We start from the raw sequence: 20,000 nt of genomic DNA on the forward strand, positions 1-20,000 counted from the left end.
GGCTCCTGTCGGCGGGCAGGCACGCCACCAGGAGCTGCCCCAGGAAGCACCGTGTAATAGGTCCGTGCCGGGTCTCAACCCTCCTGGGCGGGAGGGGAGCCACACCGACTCACTACTGCTGGAAGTAAACAGCCAGTTAGTTTAGAAGCTCTGGTCCTCCGGTGCAGGGGAGGAGCAAAACCGACAGCTAGCTCAGGGCTCAGGCCCTCAGACAGGGGCTGAGCAGGCGACCGTGAGTTCAGGGCTTAGGCCCGCTGGTGCAGGGGCTGAGCAGACAACAGTTAGTTCAAGGCTCAGGCCCTCTGGTGCAGGGACTGAGCTGACAACAGTTAATTTAAGGCTCAGGCCCTCCGGTGCAGGGGCTGAGCCGACAACAGTTAGTTCGGGGCTCAGGCCCTCCGGTGCAGGGGCTGAGCCTACAACAGTTAGTTCGGGGCTCAGGCCCTCTGGTGCAGGGGCTGAGCCGACAACAGTTAGTTCGGGGCTCAGGCCCTCTGGTGCAGGGGCTGAGCCGACAACAGTTAATTTAAGGCTCAGGCCCTCTGGTGCAGGGGCTGAGCCGACAACAGTTAATTTAAGGCTCAGGCCCTCCAGTGCAGGGGCTGAGCCGACAACAGTTAATTTAAGGCTCAGGCCCTCCGGTGCAGGGGCTGAGCCGACAACAGTTAGTTCGGGGCTCAGGCCCTCCGGTGCAGGGGCTGAGCCGACAACAGTTAGTTCGGGGCTCAGGCCCTCCGGTGCAGCGGCTGAGCCGACAACAGTTAGTTCGGGGCTCAGGCCCTCCGGTGCAGGGGCTGAGCTGACAACAGTTAATTTAAGGCTCAGGCCCTCTGGTGCAGGGGCTGAGCCGACAACAGTTAATTTAAGGCTCAGGCCCTCCGGTGCAGGGGCTGAGCCGACAACAGTTAGTTCGGGGCTCAGGCCCTCCGGTGCAGGGGCTGAGCCGACAACAGTTAGTTCGGGGCTCAGGCCCTCTGGTGCAGGGGCTGAGCTGACAACAGTTAATTTAAGGCTCAGGCCCTCTGGTGCAGGGGCTGAGCCGACAACAGTTAATTTAAGGCTCAGGCCCTCCGGTGCAGGGGCTGAGCCGACAACAGTTAATTTAAGGCTCAGGCCCTCCGGTGCAGGGGCTGAGCCGACAACAGTTAATTTAAGGCTCAGGCCCTCCGGTGCAGGGGCTGAGCCGACAACAGTTAGTTCGGGGCTCAGGCCCTCTGGTGCAGGGGCTGAGCTGACAACAGTTAATTTAAGGCTCAGGCCCTCTGGTGCAGGGGCTGAGCCGACAACAGTTAATTTAAGGCTCAGGCCCTCCGGTGCAGGGGCTGAGTCGACAACAGTTAGTTCGGGGCTCAGGCCCTCCGGTGCAGGGGCTGAGCCGACAACGGTTAGTTCGGGGCTCAGGCCCTCCACTGCAGGGGCTGAGCCGACAACAGTTAGTTCGGGGCTCAGGCCCTCTGGTGCAGGGGCTGAGCCGACAACAGTTAGTTCGGGGCTCAGGCCCTCTGGTGCAGGGGCTGAGCCGACAACAGTTAATTTAAGGCTCAGGCCCTCTGGTGCAGGGGCTGAGCCGACAACAGTTAATTTAAGGCTCAGGCCCTCTGGTGCAGGGGCTGAGCCGACAACAGTTAATTTAAGACTCAGGCCCTCCGGTGCAGGGGCTGAGCCGACAACAGTTAGTTCGGGGCTCAGGCCCTCCGGTGCAGGGGCTGAGCCGACAACAGTTAGTTCGGGGCTCAGGCCCTCTGGTGCAGGGGCTGAGCTGACAACAGTTAATTTAAGGCTCAGGCCCTCTGGTGCAGGGGCTGAGCCGACAACAGTTAATTTAAGGCTCAGGCCCTCCGGTGCAGGGGCTGAGCCGACAACAGTTAGTTCGGGGCTCAGGCCCTCCGGTGCAGGGGCTGAGCCGACAACAATTAGTTCGGGGCTCAGGCCCTCCACTGCAGGGGCTGAGCCGACAACAGTTAGTTCGGGGCTCAGGCCCTCTGGTGCAGGGGCTGAGCCGACAACAGTTAGTTCGGGGCTCAGGCCCTCTGGTGCAGGGGCTGAGCCGACAACAGTTAATTTAAGGCTCAGGCCCTCTGGTGCAGGGGCTGAGCCGACAACAGTTAATTTAAGGCTCAGGCCCTCTGGTGCAGGGGCTGAGCCGACAACAGTTAGTTTGGGGCTCAGGCCCTCCGGTGCAGGGGCTGAGCCGACAACAGGTAGTTCGGGGCTCAGGCCCTCCGGTGCAGGGGCTGAGCAGACAACAGTTAGTTCGGGGCTCAGGCCCTCCGGTGCAGGGGCTGAGCCGACAACAGTTAGTTCGGGGCTCAGGCCCTCCACTGCAGGGGCTGAGCCGACAACAGTTAGTTCGGGGCTCAGGCCCTCTGGTGCAGGGGCTGAGCCGACAACAGTTAGTTCGGGGCTCAGGCCCTCTGGTGCAGGGGCTGAGCCGACAACAGTTAATTTAAGGCTCAGGCCCTCTGGTGCAGGGGCTGAGCCGACAACAGTTAATTTAAGGCTCAGGCCCTCTGGTGCAGGGGCTGAGCCGACAACAGTTAGTTTGGGGCTCAGGCCCTCCGGTGCAGGGGCTGAGCCGACAACAGGTAGTTCGGGGCTCAGGCCCTCCGGTGCAGGGGCTGAGCAGACAACAGTTAGTTCGGGGCTCAGGCCCTCCGGTGCAGGGGCTGAGCAGACAACAGTTAGTTCGGGGCTCAGGCCCTCCGGTGCAGGGGCTGAGCCGACAACAGTTAGTTCGGGGCTCAGGCCCTCCGGTGCAGGGGCTGAGCCGACAACAGTTAGTTCGGGGCTCAGGCCCTCCGGTGCAGGGGCTGAGCCGACAACAGTTAGTTCGGGGCTCAGGCCCTCCGGTGCAGGGGCTGAGCAGACAACAGTTAGGGAGCACAGGCCCTGGATCAGGGCGGGCCACACACAGTTATAGCTCAGGCCCTTGGGTGCAGGGGCTGAGCGAGCAAACAGGTAAAGAGCCCGGACCCTGGATCAGGGCGGGGCACACACAGGTGTTGCTCCGGCCCTAGGGGGCAGGGGCTGAGCGAGCAAACAGTTAAGGAACCCAGGCCCTGGATCAGGGTGGGGCACACACAGTTATAGCTCAGGCCCTTAGATGCAGGGGCTGAGCGAGCAAACAGTTAAGGTACGCCTAGGCTCCTACAGCCGAGCGTTAGGTGAGGGGGAAGCCTGCCATCCGTGAGCAGGGGTGGCAGGGGGGAACGCAGGCCCACTCACTCCACTGCGTTCCAGCCCGGGGCCCTAGCAGCGGTTACTACAGCTGCTGGTCAATGGGGTATCCTCACCGAAACACACTGACATTGGCTCACATTCGTCTGCAGCCTGACCGGGGTCGGCTACCCCTGGGCTACTTCCAGGTTCCCCCTCAGGGCCTACCTCGCTCGTGGCACCGGGCCCGGGCCAGTCCACCATCATGGGCTCCTCTCGGCCAGGGCTTGGTGGCAGGTCCGGCAGCTCCGCAGGGAAATCAGGCCAATTGCACTCGGGCGGCTCCTCCGGGTAGCAGCAGGGGCGGAGGGGTTCTGGTGCGGTCTCGCCTTCAGGGTTAGTGTGGGGGGGTTCCAAGGGTTCCTCCCAACGACGGGAGCAGACGGGCTCCGGCGGCTCCTCCTCATAGCGGGCCCGGGGCAGCTCCGGCCAGTCAGGGTACTGTCCTCGGGCCTCGGAGGTCTCCCGGCCGGGAGCTCCCGGCCGCACGTCTGCTTCCTGCAGTGGCTGGCGGCTGACTGAGCTCTGGCGGCCGGTCTTTATACTTCCTGTCCCGCCCCTTGACTTCCAGGGGGCGGGAACAGGCGGCGGTGGCTCCACCCACTCCTCTGCCTGCAAGGGTGCTCCCTCTTCTGGGCAGGAGGGGAGCCACACCGACTCACTAAACGCCGCCACGCCAGCCTCGGGACTTTGTGTGCGTGGGGTTTAGAATCCCCCTGCGGGCCACACAGTGGGCCCCCACGGGCCGTATGTTGTGCAGGCCTGGTCTTGTGGCATACTCTCCACATGTCCTCTGAAAAGCATAAGACGCCATCTGCGGACAATGGCCCCAGTAGTCTGTAGACCGGAGCGACCATAAACATCTGCTTTACAAATGAAGTCGTTCCACTCTATGCCCAATATACAACGTTGGCATTTTATGTGGAAAGCCTCCAGCTTTGCCCACTCTGAGTGGCGCAGTCCCAATGTTTCACAACCGTACAGCAGTACAGCGAGGATACAGTTCGATTAGATCCTGAACTTGGTTGTCGTGCCGAGATGATGTTGATTCCGTATTCATTGTAAACGACCCATGAGAGAGGCTGCAATGCCGCACTCAGGCACCTAAATAAATGGCCTGACTTTTCTCAAATGCTGAATACCAAGAACTTCTCACTCGAATCTGCCGAAGCCGTGGCTGTTCAGCTCCTCTGAAAATGAATCCACTCGTTTAGATGCCTGAATATGAATGTTAGTGCCAGACTTTGGACAGTGACATAGGAAGATATTGGCCTGAGCCTATGCATGGACTCTCATCCTACAATCCAGCCCCTCAACAGATACATCCCAGCTTCTGACTGTGAGCCATTCAGCTACAATGGGGAGGCCTAGATGCTGTAAGTGAATTAACATGTAATGATAGATAGACAGATAGATAGATAGTATAAGCTATTCTTTCTACCATCTGCCGTATGGATTTGCTCTGTAGAGCTTGCTGTCCCTGTTACTCATGGGTATTTATGTTCCAGAGCCCCACATGAGAGAGGGAAGGATTTCAGGCCCAAGGCCCAAGTGGGGCAGGAAGAAGCACACGCTCACCTCAGTTGCCTTCTTTGCTGAGGTAAGTTTTGTTGACTTGTTGAACTGAGATTGCAGAGCGTTGCTCAGTCCCATATTCTCACAACTGGCAGCGCCCCATATGTATGTCTGGGGCACCTTGCATCCTCATTTCTTGACCTGTAAGTGGGGTGGCCTGGGGTTTATGTAAAAGGCAGGGGTTGTGTTGAAACCATAATCATCCAGATACTTCTGAGGAAATCCCTCTGGAACAGTGGAACTAGCGTAGCATTCAGCCATCAGTCCCTCGGTAATTTCCCAGATTGTGACTGAGTTTGATTTCCCGTGAGACGTCTTGAAAACTGCTCTCTTTGTTGAGAGGCTGAACCTCTGAAAGTTCTCCCTGGAGAATGTAAGCATTGACAGGAGAGCCGTTGTGTTGATTCCATAGGGTGCACTGTCGAGCACGCCGGCAGACAGACCCAGATCAGAAGACCTGGACTTGGTACGTGAACGTAAGTAATATCCTTAGGTTAGTGCAGTGAGGAAGCAGAGGTCCCAGGGTGTGGGTCAAGGAGATGGCAATGGGGACGCAGAGGCCCTGTCATGGCACCAATGGGATCTAATTTGTACTGTGTACTTTGGTCATCCACTGTGTGATGATCCTCTTCTGTAATGGGCGCCATCGGCCTGTTGTAATGGCTCCAACACCACCCTCCTCCCAGCCTCAGGAGAGGGAGGTGTTCCCAAGGGAGAGGGGGCATGGCTGCGGCATCCCCGAGGCTTCTCTGCTTTATGCTGGGGGCTGGCCCAGTGGCCAGATGGCCTCCAAGTTAGTGGGGGTGGCTCACAAAAGCGGCTTTCAGGCACATTCCCACGCAGCTGCCAGGATCTGCACTGAGCCTAGGATCTGCAGAACCATATCACAGGCTGGGCCTGAAGGCTGGCAGGTTGGCAGATGCTGCACTGAGCAGCAGAGTTACTCTGTATCCTGAGTCAGGAAGCTTTTCTGCTGCTTCGCTGATCAGAGGAGCCTGGTAGTTAAATGAGGCAGGAAGATACACCTGGTTAATGCAAAGACACAGATGGAGCCCTGGAAGCCCGTATTTCCTGGTGTTTAGTCAAAGAAGATCAGGCCTGGGCAATATGACTTGACAGTCCTCAGCAAGGACTCATCAGAGAGACCCTCAGATGTAAAGAGGGAGGAGGTGGGGGATATTGGGTACAAACTCCCCAGATCCAGTTCCTTAGTCCGGGAACTGAGTGAGGGTGAGACCAGCCCGTCAGTCAAAGGAAATAGTGGACAGTGAGATGGTTATAGGCTAAGCCTAGTGACGCAGGAATGAGTCCAACCCCTCTTTGTTCAAGGTGGCCTGATCCAAACAAAGCTCACAGAAGTCAGTCTCTCTGTTGTCTTTAATGGGCTTTGGCCCAGGCCCATAGAGAAGGGAATGTGTTCTTTGAGCCCTACAAAGGACAGAGCAGAGACCATTTCCATCATTAATGGTGTGATGATTGAGCTGGAATAAAGCTAATCCAGGGTTCCCCTTTCTCTGCTGTCGCTAAACTTCTTTTTTCCTTGTTGATCCCCCAACACACGAACTGCTGGGCACCGCCAAAGTCCACAAAGAGGAGAAAACAAGGAGGAGCAGCATCCGCCTGCTAAAATTCATGGCTGAGGACGGACCAAGTAACCTTTGACCCTGGCTAGCTCATTATGCGTTCCACAGGGGACCCTTATTACATAACAGTACAGTGATTGGCCAGCCCCAGGCTGGCAGGATAAACCCAGAGCACAGCAACCTCTGTCCTCATGACTGAAATGGGCTAGTGCCACTAGACTAGGTCATGCCTCCTTCACCTCTATTCCGCAGCAGTAGGGGTATGAATCACAGCAAGGAGATCAAAGCTCTGTAGAGCTAGAGACAAGCTCTCTCCTCACCACCTTTCATATGGCAATTCTCACCCCTCCCCCACCCCACCCTCACACACACACACACATTTACAGAGGAGACTCTAGACAAAATACAGCAAAGGGCAAAATAACTGGTCCCTGGACTGTGGGAGGAGAGTTATGGGCACGGAGTGAGGGAGCTGATGGCAAGGGGAAGGCTCCGGGCGAGTGTGGTCCCGGTGATCAGCGAGCCTACGGGAGTTATTCACATTCTCCGGAGGCCGGGACAATTGCTTAAAACGAAGACAGGAAAGCTGGAGGCAAGACCACGTTAACCATTAAAGCAGCCTGTTGGTTTGCCTGGAATCTTTCACTGCCGTGGGGAAAGGCTCTGGCAGCGGGGAAGGGGCAGGACTCTACCCTACTAAATATAGCAGCGTAGACTGGGGAGGCCCTGAATGGGCATGTAGGGTGCATAGCCATAGGGTTCAAGCGTCCCTTTACTTGCCTTAGCCAGTCCTCACCATCTACACTGCTGTTACACCCGTGCTAGCGGGGTCGAAATAGCCCCAAGTGTAGACCTACCCAAAGCAACCACCTCTGTTCCTGGAGTCCTAATTGACTGCGCTTGAAGAGGCTTGGGGATTGCAAAGGAAGGCATGGTCCAAGTTAACACCCTAGCCCAGCAGCAGCCCCTCTGGTGGGAATTCGTCCTGGGCTCACTGCAAGGAAACAGTTCCCCCTTAGTTAGGACTTTGTATTGTTCTTCCAAAAAAGTAAGACAGAAACTAGTCATGTAAGCCACTCACCACAGGGTGGCGCTGATGCTCTGCCTCCCCTACGTTTTTCTCCTCTTAGGTCCCTTTGCAGCGAATCAGATTATGTCCGGTCTCTGTGCCCATTGATGCAGTCTGAGTAGCAGGAGCCCTTCAGCCCCACGGTGACATGGGCTGTTATGTGTTTGAATGATTAATCCTTGCTCTTCCTATTCCAGGCCAGAAGGGCTGAGGTGCTGTTTCCCGAGGAGCTGTTCCAGGACTAGCGAGGTAAGCACAGACACGGGCCGTGCACTACAGCTCTAGGTACACCCAGGAGCGCCGCCAGCGTTTTTGCCGCCCTAGGTGGCGGAAGGTCCCGTCCCCAAAATACCGACGACAACAGGGGCAGACGAAGATCCGGCCGCCGCGGTCGCCGCCCCCCAAATGTTAGCGCCCAAGGCAACCGCCTAGGTTGCCTAATGGGTTGTGCTGGCCCTGGGTACACCCCTGTAACCCTAGAGGGGCAGGAAACGTGGTCCTTTCAGGTGGAAACGATGGTTGCTTTAATATGAGTGTAGAGTGATTAGATGCAAGCTGGATGGATAGAAACAGAGAGTTTGGAAAATCAATATGTATCTGAAGATCATTGTTTTTACTGTGGTTTTTTTCCCCCCTCTCATAGGAGCCTTTCCAAGCGTCACAGAAGGACGGGCCAGAGTTAACATGGCATCGAGTTGTTTGTTGCATAATAAAGCTGCTGCTGATTTCCAAGTGTGTGCGGCCAACTTTCCTCACTGTGCACTAGGCCGCGTGTAGCCATGTGACTGAGATGTCGGCCTTCTCTTTTCTGGAAACTGCACCTTTAATAGTAGAGGAATCTTGCTGGCTGCCAGCATCCTGTCTAGGGTTGCCAAGTGTCCGGTTTTCGACCGGAACACCCGCTCAAAAAGGGACCCTGGCGGCTCCGGTCAGCACTGCTGACTGGGCTGTCAAAAGTCCGGTTGGCGTGAGGCTGGCAGGCTCCCTACCTGGCTCCGCGCGTCTCCCCGCAAGCAGCGACATGTCCCTCGGCTCCTAGATGGAGGGACGGCCGCAGCCCCATGCACAGCCCCCATCCCGAGCGCTGGCTCCTCATCTCCCATTGCCTGGGAGCCGCGGCCAATGGGAGCTGCAGGGGTGGCACCTGAGGGTGGCGACAGCGTGCAGAGCTGCCTGACTGCGCCTCCGCCGAGGAGCCAAGGGACATGTCGCCCTTTCCCTGGAACCAGCTGAGGTAAACACCACCCGGAGCCCGCACTCCAAAACCCCTCCTGCACCCCAACCCCCTGCCCCAGCTCTGAGCCCCCTCCTGCACCCAAGCTTGGGGATTGGTCCTGCTTTGAGCAGGGGGTTGGACTAGATACCTCCTGAGGTCTCTTCCACCCCTGATATTCTATGACTCTATGATTCCCTCCCAGAGTCTGCACCCCCCGCAACATCGCAACACCCTACCCCAGCCCTGAGCCTCCCCTGCACCCCAAGCCCCTCACCCCAGCCGCACCCCAGAGCCCACACCCCCAGCCGGAGCCCTCACCACCCCCCACATTCCAACTGCCTGCCCCAGCACTGAACCCCTTCCCCCACCCGTCATTCCCAGCCCCATCCCAGAGCCCACACCCCCAGCTGGACCCTCCTCCCGCACCCCAACCTCCTGCCCCAGCCCTGAACCCCAGCCCTCACCCAAACTCTTTCCTGAAACCCCCGTCCCACCCCCCTGCCGCAACTTGGACCCCCTCCGGCACTCCAAACTCCTCGTCACCAGCCCGGAGCCCACACCCCCAGCTGGAGCCCTCACCCTCAGACCCCAACATCCTGCCCCAGCCTGCATCCACCTCCCACACCCTGAACCCCTCATTTCTGGCCCCAGTCCAGAACCTGCACCCCCACCCCAAAGCCCATGTCCCCTCCCACACCCCAACCCCCTGCCTCAGCCCAGACCCCTCCCACACTCCGAACCTCTCATCCCTGGCCCCACCCCAGAGCCCACACCCCCAGCCGAAGCCCTCACCCCCTCCCACTCCCCAACCACCTGCCCCAGCCCGGTGAAAATGAGGGAGTGGAGTGAGGGTGGGGGAGAGCGAGTGACAGAGGGCGGGGGCAATGGAGTGAGCGGGGGTGGGGCCTCGGAGACGGGGCGGGGCAGGGCCTCGGTGATGGGGTGGCAATGGAAGGGGCCTTGGAGAAGGGTTAGGGCAGGGGTGTTCGGTTTTGTGTGATTAGAAAGTCAGCAGCCCTAACGCTGACTTTCGGGGGCAGGGGGCAAAGCCGGGGGGCTGCTGTAGTCTGATCAATGGCTGGAGTTCCAAGTGGTGCCTGTTGGCTCACAGTGGAGCAAGTTCAGCCTTTCCTTTCGAAAACTCAGCCAGACATTTTGAAGGAGAATCTCAGCTTTCTTCTTCCTTTCTTTCAAGTGAGTCGCTCTAGATTTTATGGGTGTCGGTAAATACTTGAAAATGTGAACTCCAAAGGCTCAAAAACCAGAGAGCAAATCATTTATTGATTTATTAACCTCATGATTTGGGGGACATGACATGATTTTTGAACATGGGGTGTTGGCCCTACTGCCTCTGCGTCTAACCCTTGGCAGGGGGAAATGTACTTCCTCCTCGTGGGTTGCCAATTTAGGTTGGACGTATTCCTGAAGGTTTCATAACATGACATAATTCTTAATGAAAGATTAATCTTGAATTCATGGAGACACCAAGCCAATCCTGGAGGCTTGGCAACCCTACCTGCAACACAAGCCGCCTTCTCTCAAGAAGAAACACCTACAAGCGACATACCCCAGCTCTGCCCACTCTCTGTTTTCTTGCTCCATTTTATCATTCTGTCTTCATCACAAATCACCCTTTCCCCTGCCCTGTGGGTCATTCTATCTGTTCCTCTTCCTTGCCTGTCTCTCTCCCTCCATCTTTGTTCCTCGTTCTCTGGTCCCACCTGTTTCCTCCCTCCCTTGCTCTCTACCTCATCTTCTGCTTTGCCCACCTTTGATTCATCTCCTACCTAGAAATTTAGCCAGGAGAGTAGGGGTAACCCCCCAATTCTGGCAAAAAGTGGTGTGGGATCTTCAGCAACGACGCCTGATTGGGATCTCAGTTTTACGGCTCCTCCGGCAGGTGGTCCAGCAGCAGAGCGCTCCCTAGCCCCACTGCCTCAGTATTGACACAAAGGACCTCCAGCTCCTGCATTCCAAGCAGTGCAGGCTGGAAGATTCATAGTTGGCCAGGGGGAAATCAGACCAAATCTGAATGACATTTGATGAGGAGGTAAACAATCATGAGTTAAAAGGTCTTGCAAAAACAAATCCTCAGGTGCCCGCAGATGCTCCTACACATTGGCATTCTCTGACATCACGGCCTGCTCCTGTTCCTCCTCCTGTTCATGTGTAGATAAAAGCCTGAAACACTTGGAGAGCTTTAATTCTCTCTGCCCCATGCAGAGGTAACAGGATAAATGATCCCCACCTCTGCTTACTTGTCTGTGGGGAAAACACACCTGTTCTGCATTGCTCAAGCCACAGGGTGACTCATGGGAATGCAAACGTTCTCACTGACCTCCCGAGAGCCACATCAAACACGGAGCCGTGGCAGGAAACAAACCTTCCAGACTATAGATCACGGCAAGTTCGGCTCTGGACTGTATTTCACCTGCAAACTGTTAACAATACAGGCAGCTCCAGAGAGAGTGCCACCAAAACACCCCCGGTTCAGCTTTGTGTTGACAAGAGCAGCTAAGGACACGGACAATAACAGACCCAGAGCTAGGTTCTTGACACCAGTGGTTCCCTAGGGCATAGGTTTCTGGCCCTATGCCCAGTGCAATTCAAATCTGTTATTATTATTATTATTTATTTGGATTTCAGTAGGACCTAACGGCCCCAGTCCATTGTGCCAGGTGCTGTATATGTGTTTGTTATTTATATTACCATACGATTTAGGCGCTCCAGTGATGGACTAGGCCCCATTGTGCCAGGTGCTGCACAAACACAACACAAAAGACAATCCCTGCCGTGAAGAGCTGACAATCTATCAATGGGATCAGTCTTCACACTGTGCACAGTCTCTTCACAAGCGCACAGTCAACCTGTGGAACTCCTTGCCAGAGGATGTTGTGAAGGCCAAAACTATAACAGGGTTCAAAAAAGAACTAGATAAATTCATGGAGGATTAGGGTTGCCACCTGGCCAGTCCGAGTTCCGGCTTGTGTGTCCAGGTGCCATTTGACAAGACCTGATAGCTGGGTTTTTTGGATCTGGAGTGGAAGAGGTGGATCAGAGGGTGTGGTCTGGGAGAGAGGTTTATCTCCTGGTGACACTAACACTTTTGACTGGCTGGCCAGGAAGTACCACCCCCTCATATCTGAGGACTTCCTGAAACAATCAGAAACACAGATGGACTGGGGTTGCTCTCCAACAGTGCCACCTCTGGGACCTACTTCTGGGATTCACAGCATGGCAGTCAGCACATCCCAGAGCGCATGTGGGTGTCCAGCGCCCTGGGGCTGGAATTCCACTCTTGCCCATCATAAATGCCAGCTGCCACGCTGCCGCTGGAGGGATTAGGAGCATTTAGATCCCAGGCTGTGATTAGGTCGCTGACGTTCCTTTGTACAGACTAACACCTTTCACCTGGGATTCGGGGCAGGACTGCTAAGGGCGCAGCCGCAGAATGCGCCTGGTCCAGTGAAGCTGCCTGCAGAAAAGAGCATCTGCGTGGCAAGGAATGGCTTAACTGGGCAGGGTAAGGACGCGACAGGTGAAGCCTCTGGTATGGCACTCGAGGTGTATATGTTCCGTATGCGGCTCCTCCAATACATTACGTAAAGAAGAACCCCACTGACTAGACAGTGCCATATAGGCACAACCCTGCGCAGGGCAAATCCACTGCCCATAGGAGTATGAGGCCTAAAGCTTGCAGAGCTCCCCAGCCTGGGCCCACGGCTCTGCCCCACAGGAGGGTGCAGGGTGCCCTCCCCTCTGCTGCTCACCAGCTTTGTCTCTCCACTCCAGTCCTTTCACCACGGTGGCCAGTGTCCACCAGGCTACTAGCCGGGAGCAGACCCTGCACCCTCCAGCAGGCCTGTTTCAGGAGGGCATCAATGTGCATTAGGTACCTTTAGTTCCCACCAGCGGGGTCTACACGGGCTGGCTAGAGTGCGACGTGCGAGTGCTGCACAACTCCCACCCCCATAGAGCGGACTGCGGCGCCGTGTAGACAACCCTGTCGGTGCCTAAAGGGGCAGTTAGACACCTAAATCCAACAATTAGGCACCACTAGCATTCACAAAAGCCCACTCAGCTGCTACCCTGTAGGCACCTAAAGCCCCTAGGCATCTACTTTTCCACTGTTGAAGTCTGTGAGGCGCTTACACTTAGTGGTGGTGGCCCCTGCGCAATAGCCCAGGAATCAGAGCTCTCACCCGGATCCAAATCCCCCCTCTGCCTGATGTGGGGCAGGGCCTCGAACCCTGCTCCCACCTCCCAGGAGAGTGCCCAGGCCCCAGGCTCTGGGGTCTCTCTCCTGGTGAAGCTGTTCCCAGTGGTGCAGAAGCAGGCTGTGGAGCCTGGCATAGCACTGGGCCAATGCTCGGCTTTGGCGCCCGTCTCCCGCGGGGGAGTTGCTGCCGTGTTGTGCAGCAGATGCTCAGCTGCGACTTGGAGACGGGGCTGAAGATGCCTCACGCACTGGGCCCTACAGGCTCTAGCATCTGGTGGGCTCATACCCAAGGGACCAGTTAGGATCTATGACACACAGTAATTCCTATCTTGGCCTGTAGGGGGCAGTCCAGTAGAGGGGTACAGGGTAACCCTGCCCCAGGGTGTTTCTCATGTCTGTTGCCTGGGGTGCCCCTTCCAGGCCGTCCCTATGTTAGAGGGCAGGTTTCCCTGTCCTGGGCTCAGTCAAGCAGCCTGGTCTCATTGGGGCCTCACCTCATTCTCCTCCTGTCTAGCTGCAGCGGTTGGATCACATCTGTTATTGCAGGCAGCTCCCCCTGGGAGAGACCATTAGGCTGCAAGCCCCAAACTCCCACCCCATTGACGATGCACGACCTGCCCCAGGCCCTTTCCATGCAGAGACGTCCCTTCGCTGTGGTCAGAACACACTGCCCCCTGTCCCAGGCTAATCCCTGGTGGCTGGGGCACTGCACTGCACCGTTAGTTCACATTAGTGCCCCATTGAGAGACTTGAAGGGCACCTGCCTCTGTGCTCCTGCTGCAGCTTCTGCAGCCTCCTCTCCTGGCTGCATCCCCTTCCCTTCCTCTGCCTCCAGTTCCCAGGCTGCTGGACCCCTCACGTCCTCTGGCTCCCTAGTCCCTCTCCACTAGGCCGTCATAGCACCTTCTAGAGGCTGAAATGAATCCCTGCCCCGCCAGGAACGACCCATGGCTCCGTCCCTTGCCACCAGCCCGTTCTGAACCGCTACAATGGGCTCTGTGCAGACAGGGGCGAGCTGCCAGGAACTGGCGCCCTAGGCAAACCATGCAATCGGCGCCCCCCCACCCCCAAGGGCAGATCTAGGCTGAGGTTTTTGGTAAACTGGGAAACATTTTGCCCCTTTTTTCCTTTTAATGTTTTTTAAGCGTTTTTTTTTTTTAAACAGAGTCTTAATTATTCGGTTTGTCCATCCGTCCATCTGTCCAACCAATGTTTCTGAGATCAGATAAAATAGAGACACACAATTTTCAGAATAGATTTGTACACGACAGCTAGATGATATTTCAATCAGATTTCAAATAAAAATGCATTTAAAATGTTAATTATAATTTTTATTATTACAAATCCAAAATCATCCATTACGCTATCCTGCTTTAACTGCCATTACCACCACATCCGATATAGAAAGAAAGAAGAAAACTCTGCAATGAACTTTAACCTGTATTTACAAAACACTCCGAATAAAAAACACTCCGTGCTCTTAAAACATGACTTTTCTTGCTTTAAGTTTTGAAAATTCAGTCACTAGTTCTTTTAGATCCAGTTTTCCAGCTCTTTCATGCTCTATTGACATTGTGGCAAGTCCAACAAGTCTCCACCATTGTCGAACACAGATATGTTTTTACCAATTTTAATTTTGAGAAGCTACGTTCCCCACTAGCTACGGAAACTGGCAAAGTTAAAAGAGCTATAAAAATGTTTGGAAAACTGTCTGAGTTTATTTTCACAAACAAACTTCAGGAGTGGAATGTTTCTTAAGTGGTCTGGAAAAAGCCTGACTGAAGCTCACTACATAGATCTGTAGCATCAATGTCTTCTGAATTTTCATGAGTCAATGCCGACACCAGTTTTATACAAAATTCTCTTATCTGTTTTGCTGTTTTCTTTTGCAAGCTGTGGATATCATCTAGAAAGCCAAATACTGACTCTAACTGCTGCATGTATTGAAATCTTTCATCAACTGAGACACTAGCAGTATCAAGGACTGCGAAGTAGAAATTCACTTTGAACCTTTGTTTTGGATTCTGAATGGGTGTGTCTCATCCTTCAGACGAAAACTGCTGTTTTTTTTGCCGAATCAGAACTGGCTCTGCTTCAAATTCTGTCGGAAAGTCTATTTCTTCAGCAAGCGCAAGAGAATCTACCAATGTTCTTTCGAACCCTTCATCACTTCTGAATTCCTCCAGAATATTTTTATTTTGCTGCAGTTTTTGAATAGCAGAATGTACGTTCAAGTTCTTTTCCTGAAGCTGCTTACTAGTGAGGTTAATCTCAAAAAGGATATTATACCACAAAATGAGTGAAAAGTCACAAATTTGAACTTGGAAAGACCATTTGCAAGAGCTTCTGCATCTGAACGTGCCATATTTCCAGATGATCCAATAAAGGTAGTATCATCAGAAATTTCAATTAGGGCATCATAAATGTTTCCAAGTTCATAGTGAAGAGGCTTCAAAGCATCAATGCGACTCTCCCATATTGTCTGACTACGTGGCTTCACAGTTAGAGAATTCACACGGCGAGTTCGAATCTCCCAACGGCGTGTTCAGCCTGAGACAAACACATAAACACGTTGCACCAGGTCAAAGAAACTGCTTGCCTCCAAACAGCATCTAGCAGCATCATTGACAACCAAATTCAGAGAATGCGCACTGCAAGGAACGAAAAAGGCCCTAGGATTGATTTCCATCATTCTCCTTTGCACACCATTGTCTTTACCCTTCCTATTACTCACATTATCATAGCCTTGGCCACGTAAGTTTTCAACAGATAATGACATTGTTTCAAGCTCTTGTAGAATAGTTTCAGTCATAAATGCTCCAGTTGTCTCCTTCGGTGATACAAAACCCAAAAAATGTTCCTTTATGAGCATTTCAACATTATCTTCATCTGCAGACTTTTCCATATTCACAAAACCAATGCTCATCGTCATTTGTTCAACATGACTCACATCTGGTGTACAGTCCAGTATTATTGAAAAGTATTTTGCAGAATGGGCAACTTCTACAATTTTATTTTTAATGGCATTTGTTAGGATTTGAATCAGTTCATTCTGCATATTTTTTCCTAAGTAATGAACCTGTGTTTCATGATTAGTTATTTTACGTAGATGCTCCTTCATGACTGGATCAAACAAAGCTAGGTATTCAACACATTTTTAAAAGTTTCCATTACCTGGAGTATATAATTTTTCATTTCTACCGCAGCTGCGGAATGCTACATTTTGCCCACCGAGAACTCTCACTAAAACTATCAGACGCTCTAATATTTGTTGCCAATATTCTTCTTTTTCCTTGATCACACGTAAATTTTCTTCATCGATAGTTTTTCCTTTTTTCAATCATAATTCAAGTTCTTTCCAATTTTGAAAACATTCCAAATGTTCTGTATTTCTTTCATGTGAAGAGAGAATTGAAGATATATTTTTCCAGTCCTTTGAACCATTTTCAGTAAGTGATGTACCAATTGCTTGATTTCTAAACAACTTGCAGCAAAAGCAAAACACAGAGTCCTTCGCCACTGAATATTGTAACCAGTTTAGATTAATTTCTTCCCCATTATGAGTTTCCTCTTGTAATGCTGAGCAGAGAATTTTCTTTTATTTCCATCCTTAGGTAAGGGAAATTCATGAACTTGTTTGGGTCCATGTTCCACAAGAATTTGCCACATGCTCTCATCACATCTGGGTCATGAAGCTGGGTCCCCATACTGTAACTTCCTCATCCTTTCTTCCAGAATTCTACTTCACTTACTTCAATTTCTGCATGTGTCCGAAGGTGAATAAATTTTTTCCACTTCCATATCAGTCTGATGCTCTGAGCTGCCTTCATCTAGAAGTAAGTTTCCATCATCTTGATGTTCCAAACTGCTTCCATGCGGATGTGAGATAACCTTTTCTCCAAGTAAAATTCCTTCATCTGGATGCTGTGAACTGCTTCCATCTTTATTTGGATTAAAGAGAAAATATTTCAGGAAGGATCCCTGCTGTTTTGCTTGGTCCTTTTCCTTCTCAGTCTTTTGTTTATGATACTCAGTTCCGGAGGGTTTTCTTTTTCTTCTTTCTGCCATGGGGCACTTGAATATTGTTATGTACTGTGCTCCCGACTGCAAGCCTTATAGTGTTAAGGATGGCTGTTGCACCACATGGTTGGTGAGTTAAACCACATTGCAGCCATTCCAACATGTCTTTTCACTGCTTAAAGGTTCAATAATTAGTAACATACACTCACTTACCCTATTAAAACAGTTAGTTACAACGTTTACATGGAAACAAAATTACCTTTTTTGACGTTATAACCTGACACCAGTTGTTTGGAAAGTGATCCCCTTCCTCACGGTTACCCGCTTGGAGGGGGACGTCATCACTTTTGTAGTCTATTAAGCGTTAACGCTGTCACTTTTCTTTTATGGACCTTATTTATTACATGTGAACCAGTTATAACAAAGAAAAGTTCATAATTATACAGCCCGATAATAACGCTAAGATTTAATAACGCTTAAAGATACTCACATTTTGGATTTATAAGGCTGAAAGACGTTATTCTTTATTCTTTGGCACCAAGAAACACAATTTTCCACAGTATTTGCTCGATTCTTAACCATCTACCTGCGATGTGTGTTAAAATGACCGTCTGACATGTATCAACTCGCGATATCTCCGCTCTACATTAATTTCCGGCTATGCAACCTTGATGTATATTCGAGTTAGGTGTCACTAGCATTGTAGCTCTTGCCACTGGCGGATGTGTTTCATTATGGCTGACTTATTGCTTATCAAAATTGTGGAGTGGGTCATCTTGACCCTACGTCGCAAATTGAAAAAAAAAATCGCTAAAATATTATTTATTTTTGCACTAAATAAAAGATTTGACATATTAATAAATTCTCAGAAATGTAGAGAAATTAATTATAATTCCTATTCCCTCTGTATGCACATGGGAATTGAAATAATGACATCTTCCTTATTTTATTTGTTTATTTTTTTCATCTTTTTCATTTTTTCCCCCTTTTATTTTTTTTTAATTTGAGGTTTTTTCCTTGAATTTGGCGCCCCATTTAACTTGGCACCCTAGGCGACCACCTAGTTCACCTATATGGACGGGCCGTCCCTGCTTCCAATATATTAAGAAATATGTTAGAAAGAGGCCAGTGATCAGTTGTTCTCCATGTCCACTGAAGGGAGACAAGAAGTAATGAACCTGCAGCAAGGGAGATTTAAGTTAGATATTAGGAAAATTTAATAAGAGTTAAGCTCTGGAATAGGATTTCAAGAGAGGTCGTGGAATCCCCTTCACTGGAGGTTTTAAGAACAGGCTGGACAAACACCTGTCAGGAATACACCAGGGTTACTTGGTCCTGCCTCAGCGAAGGGGGCTGGACTGGATGACCTCTCAAGGTCCCTTCCAGGCCGATATTTCTGATTCTGTTGGGCTCTATTGTAAATGACTGGATAATTATAGTCACTTGAAAAAGAAACCAAGACCCATTTGTCTTGTAACCACCCATTTCGTTGTCACTTTATTTCATTCAATTAAAATTTTTGAAGAAAATCCATTCTATAAACACCTGCATTTTTAAGCACCAGAAAGGTCAGTGAGCCCCTGTCATTCTGACCCTCGCTAACCCATGACTTGAGACCTACTGCTACGCAGGGCCAGCTCCAGCTTTTTTGCCGCCCCAAGTGGCAAAGCCAAAAAAAAAAAAAAAAAAAAAAGATAAAGCCGCGATCGGCGGCACTTCAACGGCAGCTCTACCACGCCGCTTCATTCTTCGGTGGCAATTCAGCAGCGGGTCCTTCCCTCCGAGAGGGAGTGAGGGACCTGCCGCCGAATTGCCGCCGAAGGACCGGATGTGCTGCTCCTTTCCATTGGCTGCCCCAATCACCTGCTTCCTTTGCTGGTGCCTGGAGCCGGCCTTGCTGCTACGGGGATATATTACAAGACTCTGGGCTGGATCCTTAGGTGGTGGAAAGCGGTGTCGCTCCATTGACTTAAATAAAGCTATGGCAATTTATATCAGCTGAGAATCTGGCCCCATGACCCCAGTGGAGTTACATGAGGGATGAATTTGACCCCATATGTTTAGTTTTACATAGAAGACTGGACTTCACACTTCTTTCCAGCTACAAGTTTCAACCTGCAGTCTACAAAAGCAATCAGCATTCCAGCACAGTTTAATAGTGTAATAAATGGGTTAAAAGAACAGGAGTACTTGTGGCACCTTAGAGACTAACAAATTTATTAGAGCATAAGCTTTCGTGGACTACAGCCCACTTCTTCGGATGCACGAAAGCTTATGCTCTAATAAATTTGTTAGTCTCTAAGGTGCCACAAGTACTCCTGTTCTTTTTGCGGATACAGACTAACACGGCTGCTACTCTGAAACCTGTCATAAATGGGTTAGCGCATGCATGTGCACCACTGCCCTCTACTGGATGGAATCCAAACTACTCAACTTTTCCATTATTAAAATTTATTATTTCGGGGGTGCCATATTTACATACTACCTTATTAAAAAACTTTTTGGCCACTACCCTGTGCTATTATTTTTAGTAGGAAATGCCTTCACTCATTCTGAAAAGGAATTAATTATTACCAATAAATACTGGAATCTTTCCTTACTTCTTGGCAATTTATTAATAAAATCAATTTGAACCCTGTGCCACGGCCCAAGCCTTCGTTGGTGCATCATGGGTTGCCAGTGCAGAGGACGAGCCTCGTCCTGAATGTACCGCACACAATTCCGCACCCATATTTTAATATTATTCTTTCCAGGGGTCGGCAACCTTTCAGAAGTGGTGTGCCGAGCCTTCATTTATTCACTCTGATTTAAGGTTTTGCGTGCCAGTAATACATTTTAACATTTTTAGAAGGTCTCTTTCTATAAGCCTATAATATATAATTAAACTATTGTTGTATGTAAAGTAGATAAGGTTTTTAAAATGTTTAAGATGCTTCATTTAAAATTAAATTAAAATGCAGAGCCTCCTGGACCGGTGGCCAGGACCCAGGCAGTGTGAGTGCCGCTGAAAATCAGCTCACCTGCTGCCTTCGGCACGCGTGCCATAGGTTGCCTACCCCTGATTCATACACTCCCATTCTGCTACTTGTTTTAGCCTTTTTA

At 51.4% G+C, this 20,000-nt stretch overlaps 1 long non-coding RNA gene across 1 annotated transcript; it reads left to right on the forward strand.

Annotated features, from left to right (window-relative positions):
- Positions 1-8,167, forward strand: LOC135980961 (uncharacterized). The gene is made up of 5 exons (XR_010597922.1): positions 1-4,592; positions 4,725-4,816; positions 5,204-5,267; positions 7,641-7,692; positions 8,087-8,167. It is a non-coding gene; the product is annotated as an uncharacterized LOC135980961 (long non-coding RNA).
- Positions 8,168-20,000: the final 11,833 nt, after the last annotated feature.

This window comes from Chrysemys picta, chromosome 1 (genome assembly GCF_011386835.1).
Source record: "Chrysemys picta bellii isolate R12L10 chromosome 1, ASM1138683v2, whole genome shotgun sequence".
NCBI classification, from domain to species: domain Eukaryota; kingdom Metazoa; phylum Chordata; order Testudines; family Emydidae; genus Chrysemys; species Chrysemys picta.